The sequence below is a fragment of the Saccopteryx leptura genome, unplaced genomic scaffold (genome assembly GCF_036850995.1).
Source record: "Saccopteryx leptura isolate mSacLep1 unplaced genomic scaffold, mSacLep1_pri_phased_curated manual_scaffold_68, whole genome shotgun sequence".
Lineage (NCBI taxonomy): Eukaryota > Metazoa > Chordata > Mammalia > Chiroptera > Emballonuridae > Saccopteryx > Saccopteryx leptura.
Window position 1 is genome coordinate 14,306 of NW_027095750.1, and position 7,332 is coordinate 21,637.

Here is a 7,332-nt window from a genome sequence, read left to right on the forward strand (position 1 = left end):
CTATAGAAAGAAGGAACAGAAGGTCCTCAGTAGTGCCCCGTGGCCTATTCAGCAGTGTCCCCACTCTTGATCTCTCTGTGGTCTCCTCCTCTAATCAGCATCCCAGCCTTCTTTCTCCCTCATCTTTGTCTTCTCTGTATTTCTCTACTTTTCCACAATTTTATCCTCTGGAGTCTATTGCCTCTCTTCTCGTGATCTCACCTCTTCTTCCTGCTCCCTCCCTATCCTCTGTCTTTTTATCCTGATCTTCACAAAATCATTATGAAGAAAATAGGCACTTTGAATGTAGCTGTATAATCTACAAGGACATCTCCATAACCCACAATGAAGGAGGAACAGCAGTGGCAATACAGATTATCAGGTAATCTGAGAAAAAATACTCTTGCTCAGTTTCTACAGTCAGGTCAACTATCACTGTTAAGGAATCATGAGCACACTTAACTTGAAAGTGGTAAGCAGTTAAGTAGATGGATGTTCATTCATGTTGTATGAGTGGGTCTATAGGAGATGCACAAGACTTCGGCTCCCACTCTACCCTAAATGAGTTGAGTGTGTCTCCAGGTCCCCTGGGTATGAGGAGCAGTTATGCAGCCTTCCCTTCACAGTTTATGTACTGGACACACTGGAGTCCCCTCAGTGTGTCTAATTAGAGAAGAGTTTTATTAGAGACAGGAAGTGACTCTAGGGATGGGAGTGTTCATAGGAGAATTAGTTAATGTGCTGAGTCTATAGTTTTGTTATCTTCATTTATGTTTTGCTGTGCAATTTGAAAGCCGTTTAACTACTATTCCTATGGTTTTCATAGACATATTCAACTGACATTTAGTCAGCATACCTGGTGCTGAAAGATACATCAGAACCTAAGATTTCACAGACAAGTCCTTAAGAGAATATAAAACAAAAGCTCAAACAAAACAAAACAGTATAAAAAAATTTGTATCTAAAACCTCTACATTTATAACATAAAGGATGCTGAGAATTGTGCTTCCAGTCATTGAGAAAAGTTTACACTTATTCTTGTCGATTGTTTCCAACTGTAAAACAGTGACTTCAAACACTCCATGTTACAAGATTTGGGGAAATATGTCAGAATTCTAAGGTAATGATATAATCCTAATACTTTTTGCTTAGGGAAATTATCATTTTTTGTGATGGCCAAATAAATCCATATTTAAATACTCAAAAACTCAACCCTGGCTGGTTGGCTCAGTGGTAGAGCATCAGCCTAGCGTGCAGGAGTCCTAGGTTCGATACCCGACCAGGGCACACAGGAGAAGCGCCCTTCTGCTTCTCCACCCTTCCCCCTCTCCTTCCTCTCTGTCTCTCTCTTCCCCTCCTGCAGCCGAGGCTTCATTGGAGCAAAGTTTGCCCAGATGCTGAGGATAGCTCTATGGCCTCTGCCTCAGGCCCTAGAATGGCTCTGGTTGCAACAGAGCAATGCCCCAGATGGGCAGAGCATCGCCCCCTGGTGGGCATGCCAGGTGGATCACGGTCGGGCGCATGCGGGAGTCTGTCTGACTGCCTCCCCGTTTCCAACTTCAGAAAAATACAAAAATAAATAAATACATACATACATACATACTCAAATCTATGCTTCATAACTTGCTTATAAAAATAATGATCTAAGTGAAACCAATAATTAACCTGAGTAATACAGTGACTACAAATACAAATTTATTTTTATAAATGAATGTATAACATCAACTGAAAGGTTTCTTCACAGTTAAAAAAATCAACATAACAAAAAAGCAACCAACAAAAAATTGAAAGATATGTGCAAACATAATCTCCAAAAAGTAGCTAATAACCGAATATATGAACACAACAACACACAAAAAACAACACAACAAAAAACAAAAAGTCTCATTTTAAAAATGGGCAGAAGACCTGAAAAGACACTTTTCTCAAGAAGACATACAAATGGCCACCAGATATATGAAAAGATGCTCAACTTCACTCCTACAAAAAAAATGCAAATCAAACCACAGAGCTACCACCTTATACCTCTTTACAATAGTTGTTACCAACAAGATAAGAAATAACAAGTGTTGAAGAGAATGTAAAGAAAAAAGCATCATGCCCTGCTAGTCAAAATGTAAATTGATACAGTCGTTATTGAAACAGTATGGAGTTTCCTCAAAAAATGTGTAGGATAGAAAACAAAAAGAAGAAAGAAACAAAACAAACACATAGTCACAGACAACAGTAGGCTGGTTATCAGAGGGGAAGGGGAATAAGGGGAGGTTGAAGAGGTTAAAAGGAGTCAAATATATGGTGATGGAAAGAGACTAGACTTTAGGTCATGGGCACTTAAAGCTAATATACCAATGATTTATTATAGAATTGTACACTTGAAACTGATATAATATAATTAACCATTGTTACATCAATAAATGTAATTTTAAAAATTTATTTAAAATATCTATAGTTAACCCTAAATAATTGTTTAAATAAACATGTAAAATTTAATGCGTTTGATTAATATTACAGGAGGAAGTTAATCACCACCCCAAATTAAGTCTTATAAATCAGCATGTATGAGAAATATCACATTCAGGCAGAACCAGCTATATAATTTGTGGGACAGTACAAAATGAAAATGCAGTATCCCTTGTTCAAAGACTATTAAAAATTTATGACCCAGCAATCCCTCTACTAGGTATATACCTCCAAAACTCAGAAATATTGATACGTAAAGACACATGCAACCCCATGTTCATTGCAGCATTGTTCACAGTGGCCAGGACATGGAAACAACCAAAAAGCCCGTCGTCAATACATGACTGGATAAAGAAGATGTGGCACATATACACTATGGAATACTACTCAGCCATAAGAAATGATGACATCGGATCATTTACAGCAAAATGGTGGGATCTTGATAACATTATACGAAGTGAAATAAGTAAATCAGAAAAAAACAGGAACTGCATTATTCCATATGTAGGTGGGACATAAAAGTGAAACTAGAGACATTGATAAGAGTGTGGTGGTTACGGGGGGAGGGGGGAAAGGGAGAGGGAAAGGGGGAGGGGCACAAAGAAAACTAGATAGAAGTGACAGAGGACAATCTGACTTTGGGTGATGGGTATGCAACATAATTGAACGACAAGATAACCTGGACTTGTTATCTTTGAATATATGTATCCTGATTTATTGATGTAGCCCCATTAAAAAAATAAAGTTATTTTAAAAAAGTAAAAAAAAAGAAATTTAAAGATGGCAACAACCATACAAGTAACTTGCTCATCAAGCCGGCCCTAAATTCAGGTTAAGCTTTTGGTCATGGATACAAATATAATATCTAAATCCTGTTTTCAAAAAAAGGTGACAAAAAAATAGAGTAAGTACTTAAATAATGATTGTTCAGAGAATAAAGATATTAGTGCACTTAGGAAGGCCTGTCAAATTTTGGAAGTACAAAAGAGATTTCTTTTTTTCCCTTACAGAATTTTTAAAAATTAAATTTATTGGAGTGACATTGGTTAAAAAATTATATAGGTTTCAAGTGTACAATTCAATAATACATCATCTGTATATTTTATTGTGTGTCAGATCTCTTTTCATCACATTTATTCCCCCCTGACCCTTTTACTGCCTCCACCACCCTCCTTCCCATCTATTCTGGTAATCACATTAATGTTTTCTGTGTCTGTGTGCATTTTTCTCTGCTTAATCACTTCATCTTTTTTACCAGCCCCCCAAACTTCTCCCCTCTATCAGCTATTACTCTGTTCTTTGTTTTCTATGAGTTGCTTCTATTTTGTTTGTTAGTTTACTTTGTTCATTAGAATCCACATAAAATTGAGATCATCTGGTACTTGTTTTGTGATTTCAATTGAGTCATTCAGGGAAACTTCCAGGGAAGATTCAGAAATAGGAATGTGAAATAGAGTTTGAAGGATCAACAAACAATGGCCTCAGAAAAGGGATGTTCAAAGATTGGGGATGAGGGAAAAAGGTTTCCAAATGAGTCAGAATCTCTGTCAGAAAATTATTTTAACAAAATCATGCTTTGTTTTTTATTAGTATGAACCATGTTCAAGAAGAAGCAGACCAGATTTTTATAGATAAGGTTAAACATGTATCAGCAGAGTTGGATCAGGCTCATTTAGCATTTTTTTCAACAATTTGTTTCTGACCCATGATTTCTGTGCAAAGCAGAGATGGTTTTCTGATCTCCTGGGTTCCTGGGTGTTGCCTTTCATGGGAGGGGCAGGGTTCTGGGAAAGGGGAGGGCAGACATTCAGATTTGAGCTGAGGGAGAAGAAGAGGATTTTGATCTCAAAGACAGGAAATTTGAAAGAGAATAATAAAGTAGAAAAAAATAAGTGGATAAGAGGTTGAGGAAACAATACAAGAAAAATCTCACCTGTGCTGTTTAAACCATAAGTCCACAAACACCAGAATAACCAGGGTAATTGTTACAGCCAAACAGATCAATATCAAAGGGAGAAAATATCCTTCTGATTGAGGACTAAATAAATGTCAATCTATGAAATACAGTCTATCCTACCTCAGTTAATGCCTCTCATTTCACAGAGTTGGGACCTTACAAGAGTTTTCTTTTGTATTTTCTAGATCCCTTATTTTAATTCTTTCTAGTTAATGTGTCTCTTTTTATTTTTCTTTACTACCTCTAATCCACTTTCTCGGTTTTCTTGAAATATAACTGCTTTGAATCTTTACACTTCCTTATGATTTGTATTCTCCAACTTTTATCCTCTTGTGCATAGCATTCTTATCCATTCTCCAACTTCTCATTCATCAGCTCTGGAACTGTTGGAAGACTATCATTTCCCAATGGGGCCCTCTTTCTTTCTCAGTTCAGTGGATGATTATATCATGGCACTCCAGGCTGCTGTGTTTCACTTAGCAAGTCAGGCCAGCTGACTGTCCAGTTGCCACAGTCAGGGTTACTTGAAGATACCACGTCCCATCAGCATTGGGCAGGACTTCACCAAGTTGGGTGCCCCACTGCTCCTGTTGACCCCACATCCACATCACCCACACAGGTTTCGGATGAAAGCCAGAGACGTGGCACACCAGCAGCAGACGGCCAGGACCAGGACTGGAGCCTTTGGTCACCCAAGCCTGTGGCTTCACTGGAAAGAGATGAGAAGATTTGGAGTTTAGGTATCTCAAGCCAGAGCTTAGAACCCCTGAACCCACACTCACCTTCAAGCCTCTTATTCTGTGTCTCAAAGGGATGATAAAGAGAAAAAACTTGAATACAAGAATTAAGCACCTAGGCTGTGAGGGGAGAGGAGGTTGGGCTCACCTTGTCGTTCCAGCTCTGATTTCCCTCCTTGCAGGAGGCCTGACAGGAATCGAGAGCAGGTGTCACTGCGAAGGCCCTGCACAATTTCTTTAATAATGTGGCAATGATTAAGCACATTACAGACATTCTGAGCCTGACTCCTAGTTCCTGGAAACAGCTTCCAGAAATTTCCTTGGAAACTTAAGAAATCTGATCTTTGATATGCCACATTTAAAAAACTTTCTGAGGCCTTTCCAGGAATGCACTCTAAAGCTGCCTGATACCTGGATCTCAAAGGGATCTGGGGATACTCAAGGAAGAGAGAGTCAATATGGAAAAAAATTGTAGGGAGGAAACATCAACAATATAGAAAGTAGAGGGATTCAAGGAAAGAAACATATTCAGTGACCCACATTAAGACTAGATTTTGGAAGAAAAAGCAAGAAGAATTCTATGGGATGAAAATGTAAAAATAATAAAGGAATATTGAAATAATTAATTTGAAAGGGCTAGATGGGAATACTGCAAGAAAGACAGCAGACCAGTCAAGAAGATCTCACTCGAGACTGGTTGGGCATTGCTTAGATCAGGTGAACACTTACATGAGGGAGAGAGATTTCAAGTGTGCCCAGTAGGAGCATTACTCTCTTCCTAGAGATACTCTCTAGAACTTTTCTACACTCTGCTTTTCCCAACCACAGTATGTTTCCACCTGGGTTCTTCTCATCCACTGTGCTTGGTCCATGGCAGAGAATTCCTTGAAAGAGCAGGGGCAGAAGTAGCAGCACTGGAGTTCTGTTTGATAAAGAATGCCTCAGCAGAACAAGTTGTCCTCAGAACTGAAATAACACTTCCCCTCCAAACCCTTCTGAACTTTTCTGTAACATCCTTTGCCACAAAAACAAATCAACCTCTCCCTCTGCTCACTTCTGTGTGGGAAGAACCCGACTGCCTCCCTCAGCCATGAGCCTCCCACAGTGTCTCTCATTTCCCCTCTATCTCTTCCCTGTCCAGCTTCCAGATTTTCTTTTTACTTTTGTCTGCCTCCTAGCCGCCCCATTGCACCAACATGTATAGAAGAAGTTGTGGCTTGATAACCATGTCTGCAGTCTGTGGTCTGCCTGGGAAATGTAGTACCTCTTGGCCTTGGAGAACTCAAGCCCACACTTGGATTCTCAATGTCCATTTCTATAAAAAGAAGTAACTGAAGGTCCTCAGTAGTGCCCTGTGGCCTTTTCAGCAGTGTCCCCACTCCTGATCTCTCTGTGGTCTTCTCCTCCTATGAACAGCTTCCCAGCCTTCTCTTCTCCCTTTTCTTATCTTTTCTGTATTTTTCTACTTACCCATTATTTTTTCTCTGGAGTCTACTGCCACTCTTCTCATTGCCTTGCCTGTTCCTCCTGTCCCCTCAGACTATTCTCTGTCTTCATATCCTGCTCTTCCTAAAATCATTGTCAGAAAGAAATAGTCACTTTGAATGTAGCTGTATAATTCACAGGCAAATCTCCATAACCCACAGTGAAGAAGCAGCAGCAGTGGAAATACAGATTATCAGGTAAACTCAGAAAAATACCCTTTTTCTCAGTTTCTCTAGTCAGACCAACTGTCGCTGTTAAGGATCCATAAGAATTCTTAACCGAGAAGTGATGAGTTGGTAAGTAGACAGATTTTCATTAATGTTGTATGAGTGGGTCTCTAGGGGATGCATAGGGCCTTGGGCTCCCACTTTACCCTAAATGAGTTGAGTGTGTCTCCAGGTCCCCTGGGTATGAGGAGCAGTCATGCAGCCTTCCCCTCACAGTTCATGTACTGGGAGCACTGGTGCCTCCTCGATGTGTCTAATTAGAGAAGTATTTTATAGGAGGCACTCAAGGGACTGGGGTGTTCATGAGAAAAGTAATAACTGTGTTGAGTCTTTACTTTTGTTCTTTACATTGATATTTACTGTGGCAGCCTGCAGGCAGTTTAAATACTACCCTTGGTTTTCATAGACACGTTCAACTAACATTTAATCAGAGCCCACCTGGTTGTAAAATTTATGTCAGACACTAAGATTTCAGAATAATTTCTTT

General features: G+C 39.4%; 1 pseudogene; it reads right to left on the bottom strand.

Annotated features, from left to right (window-relative positions):
• Positions 1-4,076: 4,076 nt before the first annotated feature.
• LOC136387082 (T-cell surface glycoprotein CD1e, membrane-associated-like) lies at positions 4,077-6,446 on the bottom strand (annotated as a pseudogene).
• Between the last annotated feature and the right edge of the window lie 886 nt (positions 6,447-7,332).